The sequence below is a fragment of the Callithrix jacchus genome, chromosome 12, assembly GCF_049354715.1.
Source record: "Callithrix jacchus isolate 240 chromosome 12, calJac240_pri, whole genome shotgun sequence".
Classification (NCBI taxonomy): Eukaryota; Metazoa; Chordata; class Mammalia; order Primates; family Cebidae; genus Callithrix; species Callithrix jacchus.
In genome coordinates, this window is record NC_133513.1 from 111,230,214 (window position 1) to 111,241,673 (window position 11,460).

General features: G+C 44.7%; 1 long non-coding RNA gene across 2 annotated transcripts; it reads left to right on the plus strand.

Moving 5' to 3' along the window:
* Window positions 1–808: 808 nt before the first annotated feature.
* LOC118146136 (uncharacterized) lies at window positions 809–8,846 on the plus strand. 2 transcript variants are annotated; one of them, XR_004731590.3, is made up of 4 exons: window positions 809–880; window positions 5,596–5,938; window positions 7,936–8,027; window positions 8,145–8,846. It is a non-coding gene; the product is annotated as an uncharacterized LOC118146136 (long non-coding RNA). The 2 variants fall into 2 exon arrangements; XR_004731592.3 differs by having other exon boundaries at window positions 8,156–8,846.
* Window positions 8,847–11,460: the final 2,614 nt, after the last annotated feature.

The window sequence follows — 11,460 nt, forward strand, 5'->3', positions numbered from 1 at the left end:
ATTAGCTAGAGAAGCTCTGTAGGCTGAGTTCAGCAAAAAATACGTTTTTTTTAAGCCTAAGTTCCAAGGGCAAATGCTTCTGAGAATAAAATGAAGACATAGTTGATTGATTTTTTTTTAGCAACTATGGGGGAAGTTGATATTGGAACCAAATTCCAAATCAGAATTGGAGATTATTGTTGAGGTCAAACATTGAATCCTACCTCTACTTTTGATAATTGTCTGATTGATTTTTTTCTGATCAAAATATTTATCTGAATATATTTTTGATTCAGATTTGTGTTTGCTGTGATGAATGTGTAATAGAATTTTTTTTGGAAAATTTAGAGTTGCCCCTATCATTTTGTGTTGGTCAAATGCAAATTATTTTCTTTTCAAACATTTAGACATTTCCTTTTTTTTTTTTTCTTTTCTTTTTGAGACAGGGCTTCACTCTTCCACCCAGCCTGAAGTGGCAAAATCATAGCTCACTGCAACTTAGAACTCCTGAGCTGGGACTCCAGGCATGGGCCACCATGCCTAGCTAATTTTTTAAATTTTGTAGAAATGAGGTTCTTGCTATATTGCCCAGGCTGGTCTGGAACTCCTGGCCTCAAGTGATCCTTCCTTCTCGGCTTCCCAAAGTGCTGGGATCTTATTTCATCTTTAAAAATAATCTAAGTAACACCCAATTAACAGGATGTGTTTTACCGGTTGGAGAAAGTGTTTCTGTCACTGAATTGGGCAAAGGCCACCTCTGCAAGGCAGTCCCTCCTTCATTGTCCACGTGAGCAGAGATACAGAAGGCGGGGTATGGACCCAACAGCCCGGTGTCCCCCACCTCCTCTGGGGCCCCCACCACGCAGTTCCAGAAGCCGTCTCCATGGCCTGCTTGTTTAAGGTAATTACAACATGTACTTCCTCCCTGCTGCTTCTGCTGAGGCAGAAAATACTTCATCATTTACTTCAGTCATGAGAATAAAGCCAAAATATCTGGAACATAAACACCATTTTTTCTTTGCATTCAAAGGCCAAGCTCAGGGTGCGTTTGTGAATAATAAACGCAAGTTGGCAATCAAGCTAATAAGTATGAAATTGCTGGGGAGAGAAGTCCTTCTCGAGCTGGGAGCTGAGGGGGTACCCAGGGCTTTTTGTTCCCCTGTTGGTAAATAACAGCCCTTTATTTACACACAGTTGTTTCGGCTTCAAAAGATATTCAAAGCCCGGCTAGTTTCTGCGGTTGCTTTACATGGAAAGGAATATATATGTGAATTTTTAAAGAGATTGAGCCCCAATTAAATCTATGCTGCCCGGAGAGAGTTGCCGGCCAGTCAGCCTGAGATCCAAGGGGGAAAAGAGGCGCATGTGATTAGCAGGCAAGCCAGGGCTGTAAACATAGGCGCTTTCTTTCTGAAATGGGAATTGACCGCAAGAAAGTATTCATCTGCAGCCTCGAGCTTAGAGAAATTCCAGGGCCAGGCGCCTTTTGGTTTAAGAACAGAGCTTTGAACTCTCCATTTCAAAAACTGAATTTCTCCTCCCCCTGGTTAGGAAAAGCATCCGATGCCGAGCGTCTCCATTCAAGCTCTCCAAACTTTCAGCGTTTTTTCATTTTAAGCTTGTAGCCATACAAACCTCTGGTAATGAGCTCCCTGCCCGAGACAAGTTCTGCATCCAATTTGTGTGCCGGCCCGGTGCAACGGTTTACAAGTCTGAGAGTCCGAGGGAGGGGAACCCAAAGGAAATCTCCAGAAAGGAATGAAGAGCTATCATGGAAATCTTTATTTATGTGAAGAGAAAGAGCTAAAACATTACCTCAGAATGCAAGATTACAGCATCAGTCGGATAGAAAGTAAATCTATTCCAGTGGAGAGACATCAGCAACCCATAATCCCTCCTCAAAGCCCTTTTGTTATTTTAATGTCTGACAAATTATGCTTTTTTTTTTAAAGAAGAAAAACACTTAGATTTGAGAGGTTTCCTTTGCTCCCGTAAAAGTAATTTCACTGCCTAAAAGTTTTAATTTTCTGTAACTCAGTCCTTACTGTGCTGGCCGAGCATACGCACAGGACCAAGGTAATTTTCAGCTTCAATAGAATTGGGCACAAAGTGACCACCAGGCTAGGCCTCAAGTTGCTATGGCAACAGTATTTCTAAAAAGTACTTAAGTTACATGGGGCATTTTTGTTTGCTAATTTAAAATTTTGCCTTTATAGTTTTTTTAAACAGATGCATATGGATGAGTACATTGCAATATTGTTTTCTTCCTCTTTATTTCAGGCATATCATAGGGATCCTGACGACGTATCTTATAAATGACTTTGTAGAGAATTCACTAAGAAATACAAAAAGAGTCAAAGAAATTTGAACAAATGACAAAAAAATGAAAACCAAATTCAACGTGTTTCTTTCTAGAAGCTTTTCAGTGGGAAATTCTCTCGGGAGATTCATGAACAGGGGCCAGGCCTGGAAGAGCTGGGGCTTCCGTGTGCCAGACCCTGGCTTGTGCAGAGATGTAAAGATGAGAGTTCACATCATGCTCAGGCCACGGGCTCTGTCAGGTAAAAAGCAAACAAACATCCTTGCCCTCATGGAGCAAAAATGTGAGGGAGTCACACGAAAGCCACAGTAAATTATCAGATAGATAGATCCATGGATGGATGAATGGCTAGATAGATGAATAAATAGACAGATAGATGAGAAAGAGAGAGAGATGATAGAGACAGATACATAGATAGACACATAGATGGGTGGATGGATGGCTAGATTGATTGATAGATGATAGATGGATGATAGATAGGCAGACAGACAGACAGATGGTAGAGAGATAGAGCTGGATTGATGAATGATGATGATAGATAGATACATAGATAGATAACAATAGTGTGTCAGAAGATGACAAGTGCTATGGGGGAAAAAAACAACCAGAGGAGGTGCTCCGAGAGCCAGGGTGGGGTGTACTATAGAACAGGGTGGTCAGAGGGGGCCTCAGAGATTGCAGTCACTTGAGTTCAGGCCCGAAGCAGGGACAAAGTCAGGCTAACAGAGAGAAAACCAAGTGCAAAGCCCTTGATTCAGGAGATCGTGATGAATATTCGTTGTTACCATAATCTGAAAAGCCACAAACCTCAGGGCCTATGAAGTTTGCAAGTTTCTGTGCAGGTTTTGTGGCCTTACACTAAATGGCCTGGACTTCAACGCACAAAGTCTCTGGACTTTGTTTACTTATCTTTCCTCCGAGTCAGCCATCCTCTTTAGTGGGGCAGTTTTCCTTGCCCCAGTAACAGCCCCTTCCTCCTCCTCATGTGTTAGCTGTGAAGTCATGTGATTTAGAAAAACAGATGACCAAAACCTGTTAGATCTGGGTCTGATGAGGGTCTACCATGCAGAAGCACGTCATGTTTATACGCTGCATTTGTGTTTTGCACGTTGTGAAACTCTCCAAGTGGGAGCTCACAGGGGATCCTAGTTGCATTCCTTACACCCAGCCAGCACCTGGCCCACAACGTGGCAGGATAAGACGGCCCACGAATGCATGGGTCAACTTGGAGTACTGGTTTGTCTGTCCAAACGCCTTTTCCCTTCCTTCATGGGTCTCATCACTTGTGGATGCCAGAGAAGTGAGTGTCAGGGTGAATACAGACTTACATTCTTAGGGAGTGTTTATTACCCGAGCATTTTCAAATCTATTACCCCATCTAGATTCTAATACCAACCCTCAGCAGTACACAGGACAAGTGCTATCAGCCTCAATTTATAGCTGGGTTGGCAGATTGGAAGAAGCTAATTGCCTCAGGCCACAGTGAGAGGCAGCCTCTGCAGAGTGGAGAGGTCCTCATTCCAAGTTTGGTGCCCCACTCTCATCACACGTGACCAGGAGCTATCTGCAGAATGGGTAGTGATTAATCAATACTATTAATTCATATTAATTCTAATAATCTGGAAACATGGGATCCCCAGGACAAGCTGAGGTGGCAGAGCCAGAGTCAAGATGTAAGTGACAAGAGTTAACCATACAAAGAGTTAATCTTGTAGGTGAGGCCTGTGTGAAAATGTCTAGAAATGGGTGTTGGGGGCAATACGACTTAGGAGTCGGGGCTCTGAGTGCTGTCTTGGCTTGGCCACCAGCATCCTCTTGGGCGTAGCAGTTCCCCTCTCTGAGCCTGTTTCTTGGTGATGAGAAGAGAGCACTGTCCTCACCTGGTGTCCTCACAGTGTCAGAGGCAAGCAAGGGAATTGCAAAGTCCCAGAGAAAACCCAGAACACAGTGGAATCGCGTCTGCAGTGCGACGCCCTTTCTGTTCTCTTTTATCCCTCATCCCAGGAGCCCAGAGCTTTGGGACATGGACGAGCAGCAGGATCTAGAAAAGTTTAATGGCATTATTCTCACTGAATTTGTTTTGACTTTTTCTTTCTATTTATGGCAAATGCTGATTTTTCATTTCTAGCAGGAATATCAAGACTCTTTTTGAAAATAAATGAATTCAAGTAAACATAGTGAATTACTAAAAGAAAAATTTAAGTGAATAACATTAGCGGTGGAAGTACAGATATTGCAGATTATGAAGGTGGTGTAGAAGTGAGTGGCCTTGGCAAAGCCCTGAGTGAGATGACCTTGAGGGTCCTGCCCCGCTTAGCGTTGGAGAGTGTGATTATGAGCATGAACTATAGAGCTACATTCCAGGCTCCTCCCCTTACATAGATGGATAACTGAATCTCTCTGTGCCTCCGTTTCCTTAACAGTAAAATGGAAATAATAGCACATTTTCCTTAAAAGATTGCTGTGTGTTGCCCTTAGAAGAGCACCTGGCTCAGAGAAAATGTATGAGAGTGTTATCTGTTACTATGACCTTTAAAGAATCCTTAATCAGACCAAGAGCTTTTGGAAGAGAGTGGCAGTTGGGAGCAGTAACCATGTCCACACTCATTGGCTTACCAGAACCCTCGTGCTCGTACACACAGTTTTCTGTCCCTGAACACATAATCCCAGCTTTTCCTGCTTCTTCCTGTTGGAAAATAAGTGAAGCTTTCCATAAATAATGGGGGTGGAGGAGAGAGGCCATCTGGCCCCAGCCTCTATCCACACAGAATGGTAAAAAGGTGCCCAGGTGTTACCTGTCTTCTCATCATTTTTCTGAGATGCTGCAAGAGTCAGCTGTGAGCCATATGTGCAATCATCTCCTAAGCCAAAAGGAGAGAAAGCAAAGCAGGGTTCGGAAGCCAGAGCAGTCCAAATGGCAGTTCGCCCACTCACTGTCCTCCCCAGGCCCTTCCCTCCACACTTGCTCCCTGCTCTGAGTCACACTTTATATTTCCTTTGTGACAAGCCCATTTGGTTTTCTTCTTAAAGGTTGGCAGTGCAGCATCTTCTGAGACACCAAAACCTGAGTAAGGCCCCAGGAAGAGGCGGCCTCACCTTGTAGGTGACCTCCTGCAAGACTTCAAGTGTGTGTGTGTGTGTGTGTGTGTGTGTGTGTGTGTGTGAATCTACAACTGGTCTACCCCAGCCCAGCTCTCTACTTGCCTGCACTCTCTGGGGCAGACAGCAGATAACCGTTTAATAAATTGGCTTGAAAAGTTTATTTAAAGGGAAAACTTAATTGTATTCTATTTCAGGGAGGTGTGAAGATGTTCCAGCGGCTTGGTTGTGGCATATGCACACTGTCAGAAGCCATCCTAAGGATGTTCCTGCACTTTGATGGGAGCCAGGGAGCCAGCTGTCATTGGAGGGATGTGTGGCAGGAGTCACTGTGTAGATCATAATCTTACTGGTAGAGCAGGAGCTTCTGGACTCTCACATGTGCCATTCTTAGCACAGTTGCAAACAAGACCTTGGCTTTCTTCTATCCTTGATATTTCCTTTCCCGCCTCCACAAAAAAATTGCAAACCAAGCCATGGTGGCCAAGTTAATATGGCTAAAAGGCAGGAAATACAGTGCCTACAAATGTGGCTTCCAAGGTCAGTATACCTGAGTTTCAATCCTGGGTTTTCTATATACTAAGCATATTATGTTAGGCAAATTACTTAAACTCTTGGTACCTCAGTTTCCTCATCTATAAAACGAGTATAATAGAACATACCTCATAGGGTTGTTGGAAAGATTGAATGGATTAGCACATGTGAGCACTTTCAACAGTGCCTATTGCATAGCAAATACAGAATACATGTTAGCAACTATTGTTTACTCAAAAAATTATTACCCTAGCCAAGTATCTCATACCCTAAGTGTATTAGGCCATTCTTGCATTGCTATAAAGAAAAACCTGAAACTGAATAATTTATAAAGCAAAAATGTTTATTTGGATTCACATTCTGCAGTCTGCACAGAAAGCATCGTGCTAACATCTGCTTGGCTTATGGGGAGGCCTCAGGAAGCTTACAATCATGGTGAAACGTGAAGGGGAGCAGACACATCACATAATGAAAGCAGAGCGAGAGAGAGAGAGAGAGAGAGAGAGAGAGAGAGAGCGAGAGAGAGAGAGCGAGAGAGAGAGAGCGAGAGAGAGAGAGCGAGAGAGAGAGCGAGAGAGAGAGAGCGAGAGAGAGAGAGCGAGAGAGAGAGAGCGAGAGAGAGAGAGCGAGAGAGAGAGAGAGAGAGAGAGAGCGAGAGAGAGAGAGAGAGGAGGTGCCACACCCTCTTAAACGACTAGATCTCATGAGAACTCACTATCGTAAAGACAGCACCAAGCCATGCATGTTCACCCCATGATCTAGACACCTCCCACCAGGCCCCACGTGCAGCACTGGGCATTACAATTCAACCTGAAATTTAACCAGGGACAGATATCCAAACCATATCACTAAGTATGGTAGCCAGCCTCCAGTATGTCCCCCAGTGTTTCTCATCTCCTGTCATTCATGCTCTTGACCCTCAAGAGCTTCTGGACTCTCACATGTGCTCTCTTGCTCATACAAGACCTTGACTCTCTTCTATCCTTGATGTTTCCATTCCCACCCCCACAAAACAATTGTAAAACAAGCCATGGTGGCAGAGCTTAATATAACCAAAAGGCAGGAAATAGTTCCTTCCACATTGAATAGTGCTACTACGCAACCAATAGCACACTGAAGAAATGGTGGAGTGTGACTTCTGAGGGTCGGTTGCAGAGTCACTGCAGCTTCCACCTTGTGCTCTCTGGGATCACTTACTTTGGTTCACTTGCCGGCTGCTATGGTGTGAGGAGACTCAAGCAGCACTGTGGAGTGGCTCATGTAGGGAGGAACTGAAACCACCTGCAAACAGTCAAATTAACTCTGGTAACGACCAGAATGACTTAGCCACCCTCCATGTGACTAAGCCACCTTGAAAGTGGATCCTCCAGCCCCAGTCCAGCCTTCAGATGACTCCAGCCTCAGCTAACACTTTGATTGCAACATGGTGAGAGACCCTGAGCCAGAACCATCAAGCTAATAGCAATAGATACATTGGGCTTTGCACATTTAGAGGTGGAGGGGCAGGGCCAGAATCAGCAGGGCTGACTTTATAAACCAGACACCCATGTGTTCACTTCCACCCACAGGTATGCAGAGAGTGGGCATTTCAGTGGGGTTCTGAGGTGCCCCAGTGGGCTGTGGGAGACAGAAAGAAATTCAAGGAAAATTCATGCCAGAGGCTTTCTGTGGTTTTGCACCTCGCCCTTCCCATACCTTTCCTCCTCATCTCCCAGGCATTCACTGTAAACAGACATTAGGAGGGTCAAGTGGGGAAGATGTGTATGGCATCAAAGCCAGCACTGTGTCCTAGTGGGCATGGCCTCGTCCAGGCTTAGATGAGTTCTTAGGGGGACCACAAGAGAGAGACCTGCTGAGGTTGCAAAGGCATCTTCTGGGTGATAGCATAATCAGGGATGAGGGTGGAGGGATGGGATTGATCATGGGAAAGGCGTCTTAGCCTGATCACATTCTCCAAAAGTGGCACCTTTTCAACAATTGTTCACCGTATGTTTACTTACTAGTGCTTACAGCCATGCAGGAGGATGTGAAAACAAGTGCCTCATTAATGTGCAATTGAAACATCAGCAGCCAGACCGGGAGACCCATTAAGAAGGTAAGCAAATGCTGGCTGCTTTTCTTGTGCCTCCCTCCTTCCCCTGTTCCTGATTTTGGAACATGGTTCTTTCTGCCGCTGGGACCCCCTGGCACATCCTCCTGCTGAATCCTACAGCCATTTTGCAGGCACTCTGAAAGCTTCATCTAAACACCTATGGGGAGAAACCAGCCATGGTGAGGACTCCCCAAGGCCACCCAGGGAAACTTCATTCAGAGAAAACAGGAGACATTCCGAGTGTTGGACTGGAACAATAAACTTCTCAACGTCAAAGAAGCCCTGCTTCTCTTTGTACTCACCATGGGCTTGGGAGAGCCCTCCATCCCTCACCCGGGAGGGGAGTGTGGCAGATTGTTGGGTAGGTGATGACGGATAGCACCAAGACAGGAATCACTGCCTTGCGCCTGTGGCCAGGTGCTCTTGTCTCTGGCTTACCAGCTCTCAACAACATCACTTACAACAGAGCAAAGACCAAAGCTGGGCTGCATCCCCATCTCCACTCTACATTTTCTCAATGCTAGTGACAGGAGCATCCTGTTTCTGGATGTCACTTTAGTACTAAAAGGGGGCTTTTAGTGTGTTTCTGCTGCACCCAGTCTCTCTTGTCATGGCAGAACAGAGGAGGAATTTCACTAGGTATAGGCCTTCTTCAAAGAGGTCATAACACCCCAGGAACTCACCCACCATAACAGAACACAGCAGGTACTACTTGACCGACTTGAGCAGGGGGAGCAAGGTGCTTTGGGGGTAGATGGACAGGAGTGATCGATTCTGCTTGGGGATAAGAGAGAAAGGGAAGTGTTTTCAAAACGTAATCTGGATCATACTGTGAATACTGTTGTTTTATCTTACACTGAACTTAATTTTGTAAGTCCATATTCTCTTAAGTTTTATTGAAAGTATCAAGCAGAAGCTATCCAAAAACTTTTGTTTCCTTAGATAAATGTTTTTCAAAATATTGATTTTTTTCCCCCTGCATCTTCAGTTATGTTCTTCTCTTAAGCTACAGGCCCATCTTTTCTTCTTTATACTCAATCAATTGCTCCATATTCTTTCTTGCCCTCTCTTTCACTTCCTTCCCCTCCTTTCCTCTTTTCTTCTCCCCTCCACCTCCTCCTCCTTCTTTATCTGTGAACAAAGAAGGACTCTATCTATGTCTAGTGTTTGCCTCTAAACACCACTGGTAGACTTTCCCTGGCCCCTTCATGTAATGGTTATCTTGCTTTGTGATAAACCATTTTTTCCAGAGCTTGTGGGAGATTGGTTATCAGCTAGCTTTGCTGTGTAACAAATCACCCAGATCCCGGTGGCTTAAGATATCCATGGTTAATTGTTGCTCATGTCTTGGGTCTACTGAGATTTGGCTGAGGTAGGCTGGGCTCAGCTGACGCTCTGCTTCAGGCATCGTGGCAGTTGTTTCCCATTGCAGCTCTGAGGGTTGGTTGGGGCAACCCTACATCACACAGGTTTCATTCTTTGACCAGCACACTGAACTGGGCATGCTTATCATAGTCTAGTGACAACAGAGGTATCAAATAACAAGTTAAAACATGAGTCTAGGGTGAGAGTGGCACACTGTCACTTTCACCTCTATATAATTATCCAAAACAAGTGACATGGCCAAGCCCAAATTCAAGAAGCATGAAACTCCATTCTGCCATTCTGCCCACGGAGATACTGGGAGAGCTATAGAGCCTCTAGGAAAGGATGCATACAGAATGGGGTAAGGAATTAAGGACAATAATGCAATCACCCACAGTGGTTCCAAGAGAAATAAGAGATCTAGTGACTTGGAGTCTGCCTTCAATGGGTCAAGAAAAAAGACTGAGAAGGGATTCTTCAAGAGAAGGAAATGTCCAAGACTGGAATGAAATGCAGTCCAGCCTAGCATTGCTTGTCTACTTGCTCCAGGCTTCACTGATTCTCCCAGGAGCTGCTCAGAGCCTGCTCCAATCAGAATCTCCTGGTGTAAGCCCATTGCCAATCTACTAATTCTTTCTTTCTTCTGGAGTCTTGCCGAGAAAACCCATACAGAATGGTTGATTTCCAAGCTAGCCACACAAGCCAAGTAGAACCCTCAGTTTGCATGTGGATCAGCTCTTATATGACTAAGTGCATTTGCAAACTGCAAGGATATGCTAACCAACCGGTTCTCATGAACAACTCCCTAATGAGTTCATCATGGCAATGAGCAGAACCTTTGTACAAAATAAAAAATAGTCTCCTCAAAGGACAGAGGCCAGCCTCCATTCTGTATTCAAGGGCTTGGTCTCAAGTCCCCATTGTCTCTGAAAATGGCATTCATTATTTGCTTGGGACTCAAAGACTTTCTTTAAAGAAAACCACATTTAATGCAAATAGTGTGTTCTACCTACTTAGGAAGTCATGGAGGTATTGTGATAAAAGGAAAAGTAGAGATTTGCTAGTCCAAAGGTTGGCAAACCTCTCTGGAAAGGGCCAGAGAGTAAGAATTTTAGGATTTATGTACCATGCGATCTTTGCTGCAGGGACTCAGCTCTTGCCATTATAGCATAAAAACTGCTGTAGACAACATTTAAACAAATGAGCGTGGCTATGCTCAATAAAACTTTGTTTACAAAAATAACTGGCAGGTCAAATTTGATCCACTGGCAGAGCTATCATTGACTAAACTCTGCTGTGATCTAACCTCCCATTTACAGATTCGTCAGCTGAGAACATTTAGGCACCTCGTCCTGCCATCACTGAATCTGGCACACACCTGCACGGTGGCAATGGTCTTTTGGTACTGTGCTTCTTTGCAAGGCTCTGCCAGCCTGTGAGGCCCCAGGATGAGTGTACTGAGGGGTTGGTTCCCAGGCTTTGATGGTTGTGAAACAATTAAAATACCACCCTTACTTGTTTATATTCAAGGCATCCTACAAGACAAATATTCTTGGCATTGGAGACCTTGAGTCATCCATCTTGTAACCCCAGTGACTTCCCAGCTTAGCCTCTGGTACATAGCAAGGGCACAGAATGAATGAATGAGGCCCAGAGAGCAAGAGTGACTTGACCAAGGTGCCAGTGTCTGATTAGCAGCAGCACAGGGACCAGAATCCAGGAGATGACATGACAGGGTAATCTGTCCTCATGCAGAGCAGTCTGCTATTGGTTGGATAAGGGGTTGAATAATTGCAAGAATATGAGTTAATTCATCAACACCTACCAAAAGCACCTGCAAGTTGGGAGTCCTAAGCTAAATGCTGCCAGCAGGGAAGGGCTAACCTGCAAGGAGGCTGCAGTACTGGAGGAGACACACATGCAAATAGCTCTAAGTCTAGTGCTCATTTCTAGCTATAGAATAGATTCTGGAAGAATACCATTTACTTTCTACTTCTCTCTGCCTTGTTCTCCACTATATGTACACAGTAAGTCCTTGCTTCACATTGTCAACAGGTTGTTGGAAACTGCA